Source organism: Pinus tabuliformis, chromosome 5_2 (genome assembly GCF_031772625.1).
Source record: "Pinus tabuliformis cultivar Carrire ecotype Pingquan chromosome 5_2, CPIR1, whole genome shotgun sequence".
Classification (NCBI taxonomy): domain Eukaryota; kingdom Viridiplantae; phylum Streptophyta; class Pinopsida; order Pinales; family Pinaceae; genus Pinus; species Pinus tabuliformis.
The window spans coordinates 512,259,934-512,281,250 of NC_142306.1; the positions used below are offsets into that span (position 1 = coordinate 512,259,934).

Genomic DNA, 21,317 nt, shown 5'->3' on the forward strand with positions numbered 1-21,317 from the left:
CGATCCTTCTTCAAGATTTCATGGAAACCTTTATTTTCCATGCAATCCCATGCATCATTTTTCCATAAACACATAACTTTCAGTGATTAAATAAATATAACAGTGTGCTGGTTACCTTACCTTGTTGTGCCAAGCACATTACTTGCAACTAAACACATCCACGCCATCTCTCAAGGGACTCCAATTCCCTTGATAGATCCACCTATAACTAGAGACTAGCTAATATACCTATCAAGTACATGTTCATGAATCTAGCACATATCCACTTAATGTCAGACAAGATTAAGGTTAAGAAGACTTCCTATATGCAAAGAACCCATTCGTTTGTAATTAAAGTTTCCAAAAATTGCCAAAGGAATTCTTGCCCAATTCCTTTCTTTTACCTTTTTACCTTATTGCAATCGAGGCTTACTATGTACTGTCACATCACCCACCTGTTACTTATATAAACACAACAATTGTTACCTTGTCATGCTAATACCAAGCATGTTTCCCTTAAATTTCTCACACATGTCGATCTCCTGTTCCAAAGATCAAGACATCATGTATATTAATTTGAAAACAACCATGTCATACTCAACTGTCAACTCACATTCATCAGACATAATACATAATGCTACAACTATCACCTACTTACACTTAAGTACATATCAACTGTCTCAACACATATGTATTAGTACAACCATCTTAAAACAAGATCATTTCGACAAGAAATCTTATAAACACATACTCATATCATTCTAGTAATCAAACATTCAAACAACTATAAACATACCATGTTAGATAATTCAACTAGACGACATAATAGACACCAAACACTCAAACACCAAATAGATGGCATAATTAAAGAGTTAAGCACCAAATATACGACATAAGCAAACTCATACCTTAATGTATCTTAGGGGAGGCTATCTTGTCTGCACAATCAATCTAGTTAGCATGATATAACTTTACAACACATCAACTCAAGCACAAATAAGATCATGATATCCATAAAAATAACTAACTAACATGTTCACATCATAAGCTCATAAACATTTTCCGTTCATGCATAACAATCACATATGTACGATCAATATAGATTAGTAGAACACAATGTCACAAATAAGTTGAATCATACCTGAATGTCATAACCCTTACCATTTGCATAGGCCAATCCAACTTAGCATGATACATATAACATCAAGATATTAATGTAATAACCCTAATCATCAAGTTAACTAACATATAAAAACAATAAGTTAACAAATAATATGCTCATCAACAACATATACCATAATCATCGAGCTAACTACAAGTTATCATACAAAATATTCATCAACAACATATAACATAGTCATCCAGTTAACTAACTTAAAACAACAACAACAATGCATACAACCACATGTTACAATTATTCATGACTATCTGACGCATGTGTATATGGCTATACTAATCAATTAGCATCTATCATGTCTGTAACCATAACATCAATAGACATGTACATAAACCTAATGTATATAACCCTAATTCATATAACAATCCATTAACTAAATACCTGCATGCCCAACATACAACCCATAGGACGACATGCTCTTGCCTCGAAGTCCAATGCTGCAACTTCACTTTGATGATTTGCATCTCTTGCTCTATCTCAGCCAACACATTGGCATCATAACATACCAATATCATCATGATGACCTAATTGCATACAATGACTTCACAATGCATGTATGACATACCATATATGCATAACCATAACCATGACAATGCATGCATATAGACACCGACTTGCATAACAATGCATATAAACCCATACACTCATGATGACACATCCCACAACAACACCATCAACATTCACATTACCACATCACTAAAATCATGATCAAAACCATGCAAAGGCAACAAGAACATGGATTACAAGCATAAGGAACACATATGAAACCAACATGAATGCATGAACAACACACTGCCCATATAGTCCGAGGGGTGAACCATACTCTAATACCACTTTGTAACACCCTCCTCCCACATCTACCCAAGTAACCAGACAACTGGGGTAAACATGTGATGAGAAGTAACTATGATATGATTCGACCTCCTAAGTCACGTTAAGGAAGTGGAACCGATGAAAACGCACCATACATACCTTCAACATCAGCAATAGGACTCCTAGGAGCCATCCCAACCTTTTAGCTAACTAGCCCCTGAGTCCCATTTATTTTTTAAGCTTAAAACTCTAGAATCTCCCATGCTATGGACATGCCAACGTCCAGAGAGCTTTGGACACTCCCACAAGCCTACATGCATGCGTCCAGGGACTATTTCTAGCAGACCTGTGCCAGAGTCCATGAGATTTAAGGAACTTTCAAGCCCAAAATTCCGGCCACTTACCAGAACTTGCTATAACTTCCAAAATCAATTAAACACATGATGACAAGACTAATAAACCAAAAACTAACTCCAGGACTAGGCCTGACCATCCCCAACTGGGACTGACATTCTGTCAAACACTTGGCATCAATGCAATCTATAGGTGTAAATGACATATCTAAGCATAGGGGTCTCATACTTATCTGAGATTCGCTATGAGGCATTGTTTCCTTATCACATTAGCTGTAGTTTCATTCATTAGGCTATAGATACACTGTTCATTCATATACAAGTAAAAACATGATGGGAGCCATACATATCCATTGTCATAATACATATTCATAACTAGCATAGTAACAACAAAAATACCAAGGAAAACTGTTATCACCCCAAGAAACTCTCCTAGGTTGTATATCAGAGATGCTCGGGAACATTACAAACTCAAAAAAATGTTGGATAAATGGTGGATGAATGAAATAAATTTTGCATATTCAAGCCAGATAACCACTTCTACTGTGATTGACCCCAGACATGGGTGAACACCCCCAGACTACAAGGATTTTAACCACCAAATACTCACAGTTTTAAAGAAAATGTGATGATGAAGAAGACTGACCACACCAGTAGATTCACAGGACCCTGTGATGGCCAGCTGCAACTGGTTAAAAGGTCTGTAAATATGTTTTCTAATACACAGACAGGATGACAGCTCTCTGGCATTAAAATAATAGAAACCTACAAAAAAATTCAATGATACATGCTAAATCCTAACACAGAGGTGGGATGAAAGCCACTCTAATGCTAAGCATTAACAACACATGAATAAATGAAAAATAGGCACAACCTGGAACAAGAAGGAGAAGTGGAAAGTGAGCAAATAACAACAAAAGAAGCTTGTATTTAGCTGGAAATGAAGACCGGAAGCTACAAGTTACACAGTAGTTACAGTCTCTAGAAGTTGAAGCTTACAACAGAATAACACTCATCAACCTCATTACATCTCTTTTCTGAATATATATAGAGTTTGTTCACAAAAATCTCTGCAGACCCATGCGTGGAGGAGTCATAACTGACCACCAACCGCATTTACATTAAGATATGGGTCCTCTGCTACAATCTGAATGTTTTAAATGAACAAAATGGCTCTTTTTGTACTTTGATGTCCTTCCTAAACAGGTGAAATATTAATTGAATAAATTTCCATAACTGCTGCTGTCATTTATCTACTCAAGGTGGTCCTTCTTGTCCTTTGGAGGTACACTGTGTTGAATACAGTGGCTGAGGGTTTTAATGCGCAGGTTGCTGGATTAAGGCTTCCTTCCTTCTTTGCGTGCATAAGACAGGTCGAAAACACTGAAAATTGCATGAAACTGGACGATGACTTGCAAATGAATATTGACCGTTGGATAGCTCAGATGAACGACCAAGATCACTTGGCGGGCAATGTTGGGAGAAAACAGGAGAGCGATTGAATATTAGCCATGGATCTGACAAATCAGATGGCAGAGATCGGAACATGGAAGCCATTGAGAGCAAATAGGAGTGGAGGGACGAGGGCCGTTCAATCACAAGATTGACGATCGGACGGTTGACAGGCGGCAAAGATGATCGGCAGTTAACGCGCGGGGAGCCGTACCGGAAGGGCGGTAAGCGATTTCCCTGCACCACTCTTGGCACTCGGCGGTTTCCATATGAGGGCAAGTGATCCAACAAAAATACGACATGTGGCAGATGGGACAGCAGGGAAACGACTTTTCTTGATGGCTAACAATCATGCAAGTTCCAGCGGCGGGAGAAGCGTATGGCATTGGATTGTAGCGACGGATGATTTGACGGTGAAAATAGGTAAAGGGTTAACGGGGGGGATGTGACAGGTACGGGCCCACCAGGTTATGTAATTTGCAAAGGCGAGCAATTATAATAGGTTATGACTTTTAGCGCCAAGGTAAAACCAAAACAAAAGGTTAATAAATGTTTAACCAACTCCCAGGTTTTAACATTATTTAACCTTATAAACGAGTTTAGGTGGGGTTTATAAAGGCAAACAACAATAATGAAGATAGGGAGAGTAAAGAGAAAGGAAGGGAAGGAGGAAACAGGGGTAACGAAGTAAAAGGGATAAGGCAAATGAAGGGGAATGATAAAGTAAACTGTTGCAAACTCTTTGCAACCCAAACCAGCACTGTCTGACCTGATTTAACCCATCAAATGTTGCAAACTGTAGCAGAGCTAACACTGGCTCCTTCTGGGGATGAGATCCTCCCTGTGAGGTCTCAAGAACCTGCAAATCAATGCCTTTCCAGCTGCAAACAAATTAACCAAAATTCCTAGTGTTCTATTGGGCATGGAGTCTACTACATCTGTACTAGAACTGATAAAAACACAATATTTACAACTTTTAAGGCCAAAGACCTTAAACAACATAAAATTTCAAAAACCGCCCATTAACTGGGCCATCAAAAACTGTCTCTCCTCCCATACTTTTCAGTATGAAGGTGTTGTTCCCTTGAACCTGTGAATTGATGAAAGGCCCTGTCCAGAAAGCATCAAATTTCCCATGATTGCCTTTCTTCTCCTTTAGTGCATCCCACTTCAAAACCAAGTAACCAATCTGAAAATTATTTGTTTTTGCCTTTTTGTCAAAGGCTTCCTTAACCTTTCTTTGATGTGCTGTAGCCTTTTCGACCAGCTGTTCTCTAATCTAATGTATTTCTGCTAAATCAGTGATTATCCTTGCCATATCTTCTTCCTCATTCTGCTCTTGTTGAAGGAATTTTGAATTTTGCCATAGGGAGAGTTAGCTGAATTGGAAATACAACATCAGTGCCATATACCAACTTGAAAGGAGAGTTGCCTGTAGATTTTTTAGTGGTCACCCTGTCAGCCCACAATGCATACTTGAGCTTTGAATCCCAATTCTTTTTATTTTCCTCTAACAGTTTTTTAATTATCCCGATCAGGCTTTTATTAGAGGATTTTTCTAGACCATTTCCTTGAGGATAGTATGAGGTGGAATGAACCAGTTTAATACCCATTGAATCACACATATCCACCAATTCTTTTTCCCTGAAGGCTGCTGCATTGTCTGTGGTTAATTTATATGGACAACCAAATCTAGTAAAGACATTCTCTATCAAAAACTTCATGACCACATTATGACCAGCCTTCCTGGTAGGAATTGCTTCAATCCACTTGGTAAAATAGTCAGTGGCTACTAATATCCATCTGCGCTGGCCACTGGAATGTGGATTGATTTCTCCAATAAAATCCAAGCCCCACTGCTGAAAAGGTCCTTTTGCATGTATTGGTTTTAGGGGCAGGGACTTCAACTGCTGTTTTCCTTCAAATCTTTGGCACCTGTCACAAGATTTAACAAAAGCAAATACATCAGAAAATAAAGTGGGCCAATAGTACCCAGGTCTAAGAATTTTATGGGCTGTAGTCTTCCAATAATGGTGCCCTCCACACATGCTATTATGAAATTGCTGCATAACTTCTTTTGACTGTTCTCGTCCAGACACCTTAAAAATATTCCAGATGGATCCCTCCACTAGAGAAAATTTTTATTGATGCAATACTTTGCTGCTCTAAGTTTTAAAGTTTTGGCCTGACTTTGAGTAAATCCTGAAGGGGTCTCTAGCTCCAGCAAGAAATTAATTATTTCAACATATCAATTACAAGAAGCTAGATTTTCGGCCACTGATTGCTTTCCCTTTGTTTCAGTTGTTTCCTCTTCTTCATTTGTCTGACCCTTTTCTGCCATTGTGCATAAGAAATCAATATCTAAAGACCTGCAATTTTCTTCAGCCAATAACTTGGCAAGCTCCTGACCTCCGACCAGCTTGGTGGGATTCAGCTCTATATTAAATTCTATCATTTTTTCAATCCATTTTTCCCTTCTTCCATCAGCATCAGGTTGAGTCAAGACATCTTTTATTGCAGCAGAAGGCATGTACGCAATTATTTTTGAATGCAAGATATAAACTCTGAAAGCCTTTAAGGATTTAATAAGAGCATATGCCTGTTTTTCTATAATATCATACCTTAGTTCAACATCCCTCAAATTCTTGCTGAAAAATGCCACTGGATGTTCTTAACCTTCTTCATCTGCCTGCAATAAAACAGCGGCAATGGTGTCTTCAGAGGCAAAATAAAATATCTGGAACTCCTTGCTGTAGTCTGGACTTATTAATGTGGGAGCCTTCATAATAGCTTTCTTAATTGACTCAAATGATTTCCTTACTGTATCAGTCCATCTTACCTCTGATCCTTTCCTCAACATGGAAGTAATATGCTTCACCAATTCTGCGAAATTTGGAATAAACCTCCTAACAAAATTAATTTTGCCCAGAAAGGATTGGATATCCTTCTTTGATCTAGGGACAGACAAAGTTTGTATTGCTTTTACTCTTTTTGGATCAATCTGAACACCTGCAACAAACACCACATGTCCTAACAGCTTGCCTTCTTCTAAAGCAAATTGTGATTTTTTGGGATTGACTGAAATTCCAAACCTCCTGCACTCCATGATCACTCCTTTCAAATGCTGCAAATGATTTTGATGGCTGCTGGAGTAAACTGTTATATCATCAAGGTAGATAAGCACAAATTTGTCCTTCTCTCCCACAAACGCTATATCCATAGCCCGCTGAAAGGTGGCTCCAGCATTCATCAATCCAAAAGGCATTTTGGCATACATAAAGGTGCCCTAAGGAGTGGTAAATGCAGTCTTTTCTTGATCATCTCTATGCATAAAAATTTGATTAAAGCTTGAAAAACCATCCAAGAAAGACATTACTTTGGCACTTGAGACCTTTTGCAACAAATGCTCCATTTTCGATAAGGGATAATTATCTTTCTTTGAGCATTTGTTCAAATTTCTGAAATCAACACACAATCTAATTTCTCCACTCTTCTTCCTTACCACCACTAGATTGGCTACCCATTTTGAATACCTGAGAGGGACTATGATCTTGGTAGCTAGCAATTTTTTAATTTCTTTTTCAATTAGAGGAAGAAGCATAGGATTTATTGATCTCAGCTTCTGTTTGAATGGTATTATGTCTTTCTCCAGAGGGATTTTATGCTGAATTATGTTCTTATCATACATTTTCAGATCACTATACTCCCAGGCAAACACATCAGCAAATTGCCTCATTAAATTGCAGTATTCAGCACTTTGATCAGCAGACAAATGAGTGGACAAATTTATATATTTAGGCTGACCTGGACTTCCTATATCATGCTTGCAGACTGCAGATTGGTCTTCTTTTTGGACAGCTTTGTAAGGCACATCATTTTGGTCAAATAGTCTTTCAAGATGATTAGGCCCTTAGGAATATGATTACTAGGAAGCTGTACAATGCTGTCTTTACCAATTTTATTTTTAAGCTGGGACTAGGGGCTTTCTAACAAGACATCATTTTCTTGGTCAATTTGCATTTCTGAAAATTCATCAATGACTTGAAGGAACCTATTTATCTCATCATCATCTTCAAAAACTTTCCAATGGTGGACATTGTCGGGCAAGGAAGGTCTGTACTTCATTTGAACTTCATACACTAGTCTGAGAGGCATGGGAGGAATAAATAGACTAACAGACACAACAAGGGAATCAACAAGCTGATTTTGGGATCTAGGAATATATGAAATACAGAAATAATCAAAACAATCTCTGATTCTCCATACCTCGTCTCTGTATGCTTTCAGCCTTGGGTATTTTGCCTAAAATGTTTTATTTACTTGGTGGACAATCAGATCAGCATCTCCAAATACCTTTATACTCTTGATTCCTCTCTATTTTGCTGCATTAAGGCCTAACAACAAAGCTTCATATTCAACTATTTTATTTGTGACTTGAAAAACCAGCTTAAAAGACAGCTGAATACTTTCTTGCTGAGGAGATACTAGCACCACCCCTACTCCTGCAGTCTCTCTGGAACATGCTCCATCAAAGAACATCTCCCAAACCTGACTTCCTTGCTCTTCTTGGGCTTGAACAGTTGGTTTCCTGATCTGCATTATGGCCTTCTGAGACTCTTCTATTTGGAAAATACATGCTCCAAAATCAGTGTCCAATGCATATATAGGATGATTTGTAGGATTCTTCTCATCACTGAAAATATATGCCAACTGTGCTTCTCTATATAACCTCCTGCTTTCTCCTCCAAAAACTGGGATAGTAGCATAAGATAAATCATTCTGTAATGTCCCACCTAGTCTCTTAATCCACCCTCTGGACAGCAGCATGCCAAACTTAGGAGGGACATCTGCTACCACAATATCCATCATCATACTCTTCATGGGTAGCTGAGTTAGGGTAATGGCCAGGTCTTTAATCAATCTAAGACATTTCACCTTCCTTGAATCAAAAGAAAATAAATCATGATAGGATCTAGTGATATCAAGGCCTAACTCTTCCATGACAGCTTTAGGCATTAGATTGTGACTGGCCCCTGTGTCTAGTAGGCAATTGTGAAGGGTTTTATCATGAATGGTCAATGAGACATAAAAAGATGGGGAATTGTTATCAGCAGGTTCAATCATTGGGCTGAGCACAATAGCAGGCTTGTCATCTTGCAAATTAACAGAGTCAGTAGAGGCTTGTTTGGTTTCTAGCTCAAAGGCTTCAAGGATAGGCTTCCTCAATACTTCACTCTTTACCAACTCAACCAGAGGCACAGATAGTTTCAGTTTCTAAACTTCTGATTCAAAGTTGAAAGATGAAGATGAACTATCAGAACTTTTTATCTCTTGAGCTGGAGCTTTGAGGATGACTAGATCAACTGCTGGTCTTCTCTGCTTGTTATTCTGTGACTCTATTTGGACAACAGCTTTTTGGGCAGAATTTTCTTTGACATTTTTTGCATTGGATCTCAGGTTATATCTCTGCTGCTGTTCAACTTGTAGGACAACTTCTCTATCCCATTCTTGACTGCCTTGTTCCTCAGCAATGATTGTTCATACTCAGCCAACGTAAAAAATGCAGTGCTGCCTTTATCTTCCATGCAGTGAATTTCATCCTCATCTTCTTCAAATTGTTCCTCCTCCATGAATACATTTTGGAAATGAGCTTTCACTTTCTAATATTCTTTTGAATCTTCACCCCTTTGCATAATTTGTAACTGCTCATTTGCTCTCCTAAATGGAATAGGATTTCTTGGAGAAAATGTGTTATGCTGCCTTGTTTTCCCTGAATTCTGCTCAACCTTTAGCTTAGAAATTTTAGCAGCTAATGACTCTATCATCTTAGTCATCTTATCTAATTTAGGCTATGAAGATGATGTAGACGAAGTAGAAGCCTGACCTCTCTGCCTCCTTCTGTCAGCTTGACTTTTTAGCTTCTTTGTAGCCATGATATTAGGCTCTACTTCTAGTGCTGCATCCTGCATGTATGCTAGAGTAGCACATCTCCTTTCTCTCAATAACAGGCAAAAATCAGAGTCAAAAGCATTGGCATAAGTGAGTTTGGCAGAGGTGGGGGTAGGCTTTACCTCAGCTGGTATCTTACTATACATTCGATTGAATCTTTTATTAAAATTAGGTATTGATTCCCCATTTTCCCTCTTCAAGTTACCAAACTCTGTATGATAATACAACAAGTCCTTTTTATCTCCCCACTGCTTCAAAAATGCATCATCTAATGCTTCAATATCTGTTATTGATCTCTGGGGCAATTCTCTAAACCATTTCCTAGCCTCCCCATTAAGGCTCTGGACAAAATCTCTCATCCACACATCGTTTTCACTTATATCTAAATTATCAGCATAACTGTAAAAGGCTTCAAGATGTTCTTCTGCTGTTACTCCCTCTGTACCAGTGAATTTAGGCATATATTTTTGATATTCTCCCACAGGCATAGGATTTAAAGGCACAGGCAATACCAACGGTCCATATCTGGCAACTACAATTCTTTCTATCCTCGTAGGTGCTTGTTGTCCTGCCATGATTGGAATATTTGGAAGAATACTAGTAGATTGAATGGTAGGGAGTAATGTGATGGATGGCAGAGATAAAGGGATGTTTTGGACTAAATGGGAAGCTTTCCTTGGACTGAGATTCAAAGGGGAACTAACTGAATAAGGGGCTGCACTAATCTCTGAAGGTTTTTCCTTATTAATAATGCTTATTTCTAAGTCTTCAAACTCTAAATCTTCAGCAACAACTTTATATTTAAGAGATGCATGAGACTTCTTAGGCTTACCTGATCTTGATGCCCCTTTCTGTGAAGCTTTCTTCGATTTAACAGTCCTCTCAGGGTCATGCAATGACTCAACTGGTAGTTTTTGAGGATTCCTTCGAGTATGTCTCACAAACTAAGCCAGAACTTCAATGTGGAGTCACCAAGTGATGGTCTTCCTCCAATGGAGTTGCGAAATAGATGATTACAACCAGAAACTGTGTCCAAACCTTGTCTATCATCAAAGTTTGAAGCTGTGTCGTTCTCCTAGGGAAGTTGAGCTTCAATTCTCCTCTCCCCAGCAACGGCGCCAATTAATGTTATCACCCCAAGAAACTCTCCTAGGTTGTATATCAGAGATGCTTGAGAACATTACAAACTCAACAAAATGTTGGATAAATGGTGTATGAATGAAAGAAATTCTGCATATTCAAGCTAGATAAACACTTCTACTATGATTGACCCCAAACATGGGTGAACACCCCCAGACTACAAGGCTTTTAACCACCAATTACTCACAGTTTTAAAGAAAATGTGATGATGAAGACTGACCACACCAACAGATGCACAGGACCCTGTGATGGCCAGCTGCAACCAGTTAAAAGGTCTGTAAATCTGTTTTCTAATACACAAACAGGATGACAGCTCTCTGGCATTAAAATAATAGAAACCTGCAAACAAATTCAATGATACATGCTAAATCCTAACACAGAGGTGGGATGACAGCCACTCTAATGCTAAGCATTAACAACACATGAATAAATGCAAAACAGGCACAGCCTAGAACAAGAAGGAGAAGTGGAAAATGAGTAAATAACAGCAAAAGAAGCTTGTATTTAGTTGGAAATGAAGACCAGAAGCTACAAGTTACACAGTAGTTACAGTCTCTAGAAGTTGAAGCTTACAACAGAATAACACTCATCAACCTCATTACATCTCTTTTCTGAATATATATACAGTTTGTTCACAAAAATCTCTGCAGACCCATGCGTGGAGGGGTCATAACTGACCACCAACTGCATTTACATTAAGATATGGGTCCTCTGCTATAATCTGAATGTTTTAAATGAACAAAATGGCTCTTTCTGTACTTTGATGTCCTTCCTAAACAGGTGAAATATTAATTGAATAAATTTCCATAACTGCTGCAGTCATTTATCTGCTCAAGGTGGTCCTTCTTGTCCTTCAGAGGTACACTGTGTTGAATACAGTAGCTGAGGGTTTTAATGCGCAGGTCGCTGGATCGGGGCTTCCTTCCTTCTTTGCGTGCATAAGACAGGCCGAAAAGACTGAAAATTGCATGAAACCGGACGATGACCTGCAAATGAATACTGACCGTTGGATAGCTCAGATGGACGGCCAAGATCACTTGGTGGGTAGCGTTGGGAGAAAACAAGAGTGCGATTGAATATTAGCCATGGATCTGACAAATCGGACGGCGAAGATTGGCGTATGGAAGCCATCGAGAGAAAACATGAGTGGAGGGACGAGGGCCGTTCGATCGCAAGATTGATGATTGAATGGTTGACGAGTGGCAAATATGATCAGCAGTTAACGTGCAGGGAGCCGTACCGGAAGGGCGGTAAGCAGTTTCCCCGCACTGCTCTTGGCACTCGGCGGTTTCCGTATGAGGGCAAGTGATCCAACACAAATTCGACATGTGGCAGATGGGACAGCGGGGAAACGGTTTTTCCCGCTGGCTAACAATCATGCAAGTTCCAGCGACAGGAGAAGCGTATGGCATTGGATTGCAACGATGGACGATTTGACGGTGAAGATAAGTAAAGGGTTAACGGGGGGGATGTGACAGGTACAGGCCCACTGGGTTATGTAATTTGCAAAGGCGCACAATTATAATAGGTTAGGACTTTTAGCGCCAAGGTAAAACCAAAACAATAGGTTAATAAATGTTTAACCAACTCCTGGGTCATATTTGGTTTTAACATTATTTAACCTTATAAACGGGTTTAGGCAGGGTTTATAAAGGCAAACAATAATAATGAAGATAGGGAGAGTAAAGAGAAAGGAAGGGAAGGAGGAAACGGGGGTAACGGAGTAAAAGGGATAAGGAAAATGAAGGGGAATGATAAAGTAAATTGCTGCAAACTCTTTTCAACCCAAACCAGCACTGTCTGACCTGATTTAACCCATCAAATGTTGCAAACTGTAGCAGAGCTAACAAAAACAACAACCATATAATCCACATATAAACCAGTATAATTCCCATGAGATAACAAGGAGAAATAACATCATATTAATGATGCAAAAGCCAACCCAGTATGGGACTACCATGTTCCACCTGACTGTAGACATGGCTGAGCCAATTCTCTCTTCAACCAGTCACCCCCGTGCCATATTCTAAGCATGAATGTGGGATCTCATAAAATCATCAATCCAAACCATCCAGGGCTTCCAGAGGCCAACCACCTCAACTCATCAAACAGTGATTCCACCTCATGGTTGAACATCACAAAACCATCATCAGATTGGTCTCTACCCAAGCTTTCCAGGGCTCTAAAGCGTTTGTTCCAACTAAGGCTTCAAGGAATAGTAACTCAACCCACAACTTATTCTTGGATTCCAAAGCATTTGTCCAACTAGGGCTTCCAGGACTAGTAACTCAACCCACCTGGGTCTTCCAGAGCATTTTTCCAACCAAGGCTTCCAGGACCAGTAGTTCAACCGAAGCTATTATAAGGCTTCAAGAGAATTTGTCCAACCAGGGCTTCCAGGAACTAGTAACTCAACCCAAGATAAGGAAACATGAGAACCAATTAGAAAAACAAAGAAATAAACCCTCAACACCATGGCTATCTAGGAAATGGAAAGGTTAGGAAAATCCACTGTCAATCCAGGCAACCCTCCATGCCAACGACAAATTGTGATCAATAAACCACATGCATATGCCATGCATGCCAAAACTAGTGAGGAAAACATATATGCAACTCGGTACCTGCAAGACAAATCTATTTTAGCTACTGATCCTGGTGTCCTCTTGCACTTTCTTGATATTCCTTTACCTTCTTGCTCCAAACTCCAAGTATGCCACACTCCTCCAAGAGTGATCCAAGAAACTCTAAGTGCCCAAGAGTATGAGAGAGAGAGAATATAGTGAAATCTCCAAAACTGAACTGACCAAGCTTTCCAATTGATCCTCATAAACCTTTTTATTAATTAGGCCTCTATTTTCTTCATTTTCTATTATTTTCCTTCATTTTCCTCCTCACATGCAACCTGTGACCTTTCACCTTCCTCTTCTCCCAATTTCAATTATTTTTCGTAAATAAATGTGCCAAAAATGCCATTTTGCCTTTCTAAAGCCTTAGCCATTGCCTTTGCCAATTTCCTTAGACATAATAACTGAAATGAACACCCACGAGGATGTTTTTCCCACCATTCAACTTGGAATACATGTCCCATGACCGCGATCTTATATATTTTTACATAAATTTTTAACCAGGGCTGCTACATCAGAGCCCCTTCCTATTCAAAATGGCTTCTCAAGTTGGGACCACCCCCTTCCCATCAACATGGAGGCATTTAACCCTATGTACCCAGTTCAATAGTAGTTACTGTATTAATCCTAACACTTTTTATCCGGGAACTTGAATATGGGACTATGTAATTCACGTGGTAATTGATTGTACAAATTTCTAGCCCATTCATGCCAACACATTGGTGAACTGTATATTCTTTTGTTTAGACCCATTTTTTTAGGCACATCATTATTCTTTGTACTGAGTTGTCTCGACGGGTATGAGGATCTCTTCCCCGCCTCATTGAGATGATGTATGCCCACTTTGAGACTCTTTCTTTATGAGTGGTAACAACCTTGTTCTCTAGTAGTCTGAATCCTTGCTGTAATATTCCTCTCTCTCTCTCTCTGATCACCTCCCTGGTTTTTTGAAAGAATATGTGCTCCTAACACTCATACATTGGGGGCAATTTGTTATCATATAAAAAGTGATCACCTAGCCAAATCGCTAGGTGGATAGAAATGTGAGATGTTATTATGGGTTTTACACATTAAGACCCACTTTCACCTAAGGAACCACTTTTCATAAGTTTTTTTCATTAATTCACCCATTTCCATGAGAATAACCCATCAATTCACTAATTTTATGTTATTCTCAAAATTTTACTATTTTATTCTTAGCATGCAACTGACATCAAACATGGAAGGTCCCGCTCCTTTGCTTTGGCAGAACATGCAGAAAAGACAAACCATCACATCTGCATTGAAGAGGCGAGGATCATTGCAAGGATTGATCATTTTCATCACCGTAAGTTTAGGGAGGCCTTGGAAATTGAAAGGAGGCCTATCAATTTGAATAGAGATGATGGTTGGAGTATTAGCAGGTGTTGGATCCCTACCTTGTACTCCTAAGTTTTTATAATATTTATTTATTTATTTTAATAAGAATTTCTCGTATTCCTTTATTTCTTATTTATTTACTATTAATTTATTTTGGATTTAAATAATAAAATTGAGTTAATTCATTATTTTGATTTATATTTTATTCATTTTCTTATTACTATTTTTAGTTTTATTGTTTATAATAGTTAAATTTGACCTTATTATTTTTATTTTGTTTATTTATTTACTTTATTTTTATTTTTTCCATTTTCTTATTACTATTTTTCAGTTTTATTGTTTAGAATAATTAAGTTTGACCTTATTATTTGATTAAAATAATAATAATAATAAAAAAATTAATTTAATTCTTTATTTACAACTAAGTTCCATTTATTACTTTATTTTAATTAAAACATTTGTTTATTAATTAAGATAATTCGTTAGTCAAAACTAGATGTTATATTCTAATGACTAGAAAACATCTCTCTTCATCTATTTAATCTAATGCCATGATTTGGTTGTTCATCTTGGCTAGAAGATGAACCACACTATATGGTTCAAAACATGTTGACTTATAGTTTATTTATGTGATTTTTACCGAAAGATCTCTCAACATTCATAACATGAATCACACAAGCCTAATTCAGATATAATTATTTTCACTTATTTATTCATTCACATAGAAATAATTTAATAAATCATTTATTTATTAACTATTTTTTTTAACATTTTAAATATTCTCATGGAAATAATTTATTAAATTGCTATACGGTGGATTATTTCAAACTAATTTACAATTTCATATATAAATAATTTGATAAATCATTAATTTATTAATTATTTCTAACAATTTTACCTAGTCAAATGGAAATAATCTAATAAATCATTTATTTATTGACCATTTTCATTAATTAATTCAATAAATCATTATTTTTGAGCTGGTTACCCAAATAAACACTATTAACTATTTTTTTAACATTATCTTTTCATATACAATAATAAAATACCAAATGAGCTAGATCTTGATTTGGTCGAAGAAACATTTTTTAACATTTCACTTTATCAAATCTAGCTAGTATTTTATTATAAATTGGAGAGGTTTTCCTCCTCATCTCACCATAAACCATTTTTGTTGTCATTATGATCCTAAGAAATATGAGTTTTTTTTTCCATTAGTAAGCTCAAGCCTTTTTGTTTTTTCTTCTTTGACTCATTTTCCATTTAGAGAGAGGGATTCCATTGATTACAAACATGATTTGCCAACGAACCCTCCAAACGAGGAGGTCCACATAACCATTGTTCAACAAGATCTTCTCACAAGTGATATATTTCTTAATAAAGATAATCTATATTTGTGTATTTTGGAGTATATTTGTTTATTTTATGCAGAGCGTTTATATTGCACTTATGATATGTGCCCACAATATTTATAATTAAAATTGTATTAAAAACACATGTTAATGAACCATCAATAAAACTCTAGGGTTTAATCAATAAATCCTCACACTTGTTTGTTGGGCTATTTATAACCCATAGTTTATATTTTTTTCTTAAACTTTATTTCAGAAAGACACCAACAAAAATGATGAATTATATATTTTTTTTCTAAACTTTATTTTAGAAAGACACCAACAAAAATGATGAATTATATTGACCAATAAAATACATATTTTTATAAATATTTTAATGTTCATGTTATTCAAGGCTAAAATCTCTTGAATTACAACATTTCAAGATTTAATTTTCCAAAAACATAATCAAATTTAGAGAAAGCAAAACTAAATTAATAGAGATTTGATCATGAAAAAAGAGAAATTAATAAACATCAGTAAAATAAATTAATAATAAAAAAGTTTCAATACATTTTATTTCCACCCCAACAACTTGATCAATGGCTATTGACCATTCAAATCATACAATAGTACTATCACCATTCAAGTTTTACAACCTCAATTTTCATTCCAAAAACTTTATCAATTGCTTCTCACTATATTCAAATTCTACAATTTCATTACAACTATTATATCCTACCCATGTCAATTCATTTAGTATAGATTTCCTTGATTGGTTTAACATTTACATATTGTTACAAATACAAAAAGTTTAGATAAATATTTAGGAGACAAAGTTTGTTCACATAGACTAATTGGTTTGAGTGGGGTTTAGTTCCCACCAGGTCTCACGTTCAAATTTTATGGAGAGAGGTTGGGAATGAAAACCACTTTTAGGAGAATTAAACTATCCTAAAGGGTGTCCAAGTTCGATTGAGCTTTGTATGTACTATAATCCAATTATGGATAAATTATTCTTCCATCCAATAAATGAGCTAGCCTCCACTTAAGCTCAATCTAATTACAAAAAAATAAATAAATACTTTTATTCTTATACATCAATGTGTGGTGAGTTTTGTATTCGCTAAGCCCATATATTCAACCACCTTCTCATTTGATAATTTCTGTCCATAGAGCATTGAATAATACCTTATGAGACCAAAGGTGCTAAAAATCAATGAGATCGCAATGATGTTGTTCCTCGTGGAATTCAAGTCCAAATGGATCCCCCCATTGCCATAGAATACAAGTCCACATGGAGTCCCCCATTGCGAGAGAATACAAGGGCAATGTTGTAGTATCAGGGTGGGCAAGAGCAACAAGTGGTAATTTTTTATTGGTTATCAATAAACAAAATGTGTTAGTTCTATATTAAATATAGACAAACGAAAATGTTCTAGAATTCCTCCACTTACAAGAATGCCTTCTGCATAACAAAATTATGTTTTCATTATATAAAAAATATTAATTATGATGTAACTTTCTCTCACTTTTATATAAATTAAAATAATTTTCATAATTAATTTATTCAATACAATTACTTCCAATTTTAAGGACAAGTTATGGGATGCTAAGGAGCTAGAGGAGAAAAGGAAGTTGAGGTATTATAAGGAGGTGATTAACCCTACTCTTGCTAACCATAATTATCTTTTTGTCTTGAATAATGCCAAGAAGAAAATGTACATTGCGAAGATAAGAAATAATTTTCATGAGTTTCGAAGTAAAACTAGGCGATGGTATATTACCAAAACACCTTGGGATGAAAGAATATATCACCTTTGCTGTAATAAGAGGGCTGAAGATGAATTTTTTTTTCTTTTGGATTGCCCAACTCTTGCTCACACCCATTCATTTCCAAAACATCTGCCACACTACCAACCTTCTTGACTTGTTAAGCCAACAAAACTATAGTGATATAGGCACAATTCTTTCCTTTTTTTTTTTTTTCTTATATATCATAGAAATAAAGTATTAAAGAATCTCAATTAATCTCTTACTATCTTAAGGATTGATAGACTACATTGGTCTTAGTGGATGTTAATAGTCATCATCATCAAATATTATAACTTTCATCATATTTTATTTTTATTAATTATTTATAATTCTAATATGTAATAAATATTTCAATGTAAAATCTTATATAGGTTCACTAATGAATATTTCAATGTAAAAATATGAATTTTTTTTATTAGGAAAAACAAACTATTACCTTTGACATCGTTTTGGTATTTATCTATTTTTCTTTTCCACACATATTATTATTATTATTATTTTATATGGTTTACAAACTTTAGAGATCTGTGATCGCTACATCCACGAAATATTTCTACCAGCCAGATCCACCTGAAGAGATCACTTCCTACCAGTTCAACCATAGAGCTTGACCCCGAGAGTTTCAAGAGAATTGAACCCATGACCTTTCAATAGCAAATGTGATTTAACGATGGGGACTCGACCAATTGAGATAATCCTTAGGGCTATTTTCCACATATATTATACTTATTTGTCATATTTAGGCATACAATTTTCTCTTATTTATAAGTAGTTACTATTATTTTAAATTTACTATTTTAAATGAATTTTTATGTATTATTATTTTGTTTTATTATTATAATAAAATAATTTATATAAAATTTTAATATAAAAATATTAAAAAAAGTATATATGCAAATTTTATAATAAAAATTAAATAAAAAATTACTTGTATGATGTGTGATGGCATGTGCTAGGTGGAAGGGTGCATGGCAGTCATCTCATCGAGAAAGAATAGATGAGGATGTGCCATGACACCCTCCCTAAAGAATACAGGTTGTAACGAATGCAATGCATGAATCGCCATGGGCATTAATTTCTCTATGTCATCACACCACCCTAGTTATGATGAAATGATATGTGAGATGATGACAAAGACTGTTGTTTTAATGGAGACTAGCCTTTGAATTTGGGAGATACTTGGAGGCATGGCCCTCTATAACCTCTCTGTATTGTTAATTTTGCAGTTGAGGGATGAATTCCCTCCATTGGACAAACTTCCTCATCAAGAAAGACCCTCCTAGAACTTGGAAGAATCTAATTTGGTTAACAAAAAATATATTTTTAATTTGGAAACCCACATGTGCACAAAAGGGAAGGTTGGCCCTAAGAAGACTCTAGATACCCTTGGAAGCCTATAAATACAAGTCGAGTGACCTTCGTTTGAAACAACATCATTAATCACCTTCGTCTTCTCTCTTCTTTGATTTGGCTTGAACATGTTTGAAGTGGTTTGTGGAGATTGGTTCGTACATGTTCGAAATTGCAGGGCCCAAAGCTCACACATGTGATCTAGGGTTTTGATTTGCAACTACAGGGTTGTCAGAGGGAATTTTTGGTTGCAACCACATGCACACATGATTATTCGTGTAGTTGGAAAGTGTCAATCGCACACACATACACTCTCTCCATATGCCTAGAAACTGCGGTTTCATTTTTTATAGTTGAATGCAGTTGACCACAGGCTGGAAAGTTATCTATGATCAATGTTGTTTTTGGACTCATATTTTTGAATATTGTTGGGTTGTTTTGCTGGATGATTTTTTGATTGAAGATCTGAATCATTGTACTCTCTCTTGCTCAACATTTTATGAGAATCTAATAAAAATAAGAATTTGAAAGGTTTTTCCCTCTTGTGGGTTTTTTCCCTAGTTTTTGACCAATCTTGATGTCTCTTATTTGTCTCTTGTTATTTACTGAATTTGCTGTTCTATCTACAGTTATTATTGATCATTAGAATATTACATTATTTTGAAAGATTGATATCTAAAGATAAGAATTGGTCTAAAGTGATAGTAACAACATAGAACGATGGTAAAATTAACATGGAATTAGAGCCAAGGTGAAGAGAAGCCAAAGGAGACAAGGATAAAAGAGAAATCACTCTTGGAAAAATTTCAAGAAGCCTATTAGGGTTTGATCAAGATGTTTACTTCTTCAAGGAAAATGAGAAGTTGGGTGGCTCATCAAACTTCGCTGCTTGGAATTAGGTTGGAAATCATATCTGAAGACAACGATTCTTTGGAATACATTCAAGGAAAAATACCTGACCCTCTAGAGAATGCTTCCATTATTGCCAAGAAAAAGTACAATAAATGTGAGTTAAAAGAAAAGAAAATTATAGCTAATGGTTTACAATATCATTTACTTGCTTATGTTGGAAATTTGAATAAGTCTAAAGACATGTATGATAAGTTGGCTAGTATGAATGAAGACAATAATTTGAATGAGATCATATCCTTGAAGGATCAACTAAAATATTTGAAAATTAATAAAGGAGAGTTCGTGTAATCTTAAATTATGGAGATATCTCTCTTAGAGATAAATTGCAGAGAGCTGGGGAAACTGAATCTGATAGGGAGTTGGTGATTATAACCCCCCATAGGTCTTCCTCCTATTGGGAAAACCTTGATTACCACTATAAGAAACAACAATAGTTTCCCATCATTTGAGGAGATCATTGGAAAATTTACTCAAGAGGAATTCAGGATGATCTTAAGAGGCAGAATAGAAAAGCATGAAGAAGGAGAGCCCATTGTTTTCATTACTCAAGACAAGAAAAAGAAAAGTAAAGGAAGATCATCCAATCAAATAAAGTATTCTCTGGAAACCAAAGTCTCTAAGAGAATATTGAGGAAGGATAAAATTCAAATTGAATGTTATAATTGTCACAAGTATGGTCACTATGCTCGAGATTGTCAAAGAAAGAAGGAAGCTCTTAGATCCAACCAAGGCTACAAAAACAACAACAAGTACAATGATGGAAGAATAGTTGATGATAGAAGAAATGGTGATGATAAAAGAAGGAAAAATGAGAGGAGAAGAAGATATTCACCCAATGATCAAGAAAGAAGCTACAGTCCTCAAAGGAATGCAAGAAACTCCTGCTATGAAAATAATGCAATAGATAGTCAATTTGAATATACTCTTATTTCTACCCTTTCTAGTTCCTCACCTGCAAATTCACATGATAGATGGTTGGTAGATAGTGGGGTTTCTAGACACTTCTTTGGATATAAGGAAGTCCTCTCTAATCTAGAAGGGAGGGAGACAAGTTTGAAAATCA

The 21,317-nt window shown here is 36.2% G+C and overlaps 1 pseudogene; it reads right to left on the reverse strand.

The window, feature by feature from the left end:
* The window catches only part of LOC149159932 (alpha-galactosidase 1-like), a 29,465-nt pseudogene extending 17,471 nt beyond the window's left edge, over nt 1-11,994 (reverse strand).
* Between the last annotated feature and the right edge of the window lie 9,323 nt (nt 11,995-21,317).